Source organism: Rutidosis leptorrhynchoides, chromosome 10 (assembly GCF_046630445.1).
Source record: "Rutidosis leptorrhynchoides isolate AG116_Rl617_1_P2 chromosome 10, CSIRO_AGI_Rlap_v1, whole genome shotgun sequence".
NCBI classification, from domain to species: domain Eukaryota; kingdom Viridiplantae; phylum Streptophyta; class Magnoliopsida; order Asterales; family Asteraceae; genus Rutidosis; species Rutidosis leptorrhynchoides.
Window position 1 is genome coordinate 350520306 of NC_092342.1, and position 1199 is coordinate 350521504.

At 37.6% G+C, this 1199-nt stretch overlaps 1 non-coding gene across 1 annotated transcript; it reads right to left on the reverse strand.

Annotated features, from left to right (window-relative positions):
* Nucleotides 1–806: 806 nt before the first annotated feature.
* Nucleotides 807–913, reverse strand: LOC139873677 (small nucleolar RNA R71). Its single transcript, XR_011767404.1, has one exon. It is a non-coding gene; the product is annotated as a small nucleolar RNA R71 (small nucleolar RNA).
* Nucleotides 914–1199: the final 286 nt, after the last annotated feature.

A 1199-nucleotide genomic window follows, 5' to 3' on the forward strand; every position in this document is an offset into this window, starting at 1 on the left:
AAGGGTCCTGGCTACCTGCTGCATCTATTGGCTATTCGAAACGTGGGAAAAATCAGAAAAGTCTATTAATTTGATAACTTATATAATTTTTTATCTTTTAGGATATTCAGTGAATGCACCGAGCAAAACGTTCACCACCTTTTGTACGTTCACCACCTGTAACTCGATCAAGACATCTAGCCAATATTGTCGCCGTTGATTTTTCTTTAGAATCGTCATCTAGTCGACCAAGTACTCCAATTCAAATTTCTGATAATCCATTTTTTGAACCCGACCTCACAATTGAGAATTCGGAGGATATTCAGGGACAATTCAGAGATCCTGAACCACTAATCTTTCCTCAGAAACCACCAATCATTCAAACAGAGAATGTTGAGGAACAAACCATTAAATCAGAATCCTCTAGTGATTCAGATTCAATAAATTCAATCATGGAGAATCTGGAACCTCTAAGTATGGAAGACCGAATGAGAGCTAAACGCACTGGTCAAGGTCACGCAATTACTCAACCAGACATTAATGCGCCAGATTATGAAATCAAAGAACAAATCCTACACATGGTAACTAATCAATGCCAATTTAGTGGTGTGCCAAAGGAAGATCCAAATGAACATCTTCGTACCTTTAATAGGATCTGTACTCTATTTAAAATTCGAGAAGTTGAGGATGAACAGATATATCTCATGTTATTTCCCTGGACTTTAAAGGGAGAAGCCAAAGATTGGTTAGAATCGTTACCTGAAGGGGCGATTGATACATGGGATGTTTTAGTTGAAAATTTTCTTAAACAATCATCTAAAGCCGTGAGACTTCAAGGAGAAATTGTTACGTTCACACAAAAGCCAAATGAAACTTTATATGAGGCATGGACAAGATTTGGAAAGTTATTAAGAGGATGTCCGCAACATGGTTTAGACACTTATCAAATAGTACAAATATTCTACCAAGGATGCGACATCACTACAAGAAAAGACATCGATATAGCAGCTGGTGGTTCCATTATGAAGAAAACTGCAACTGAAGCTTATAAAATTATTGATAGCACTGCTTCCCACTCACATGAGTGGCACCAAGAAAAAGATATCGTTAGATCATCTAAAGCGGCTAGAGCCGATTCTATCCATGACTTAGATTCCATTTCTGCAAAGATAGATGCTGTCGAGAGACGAATGGAAAAGATGACTAAAGATATTCACTCA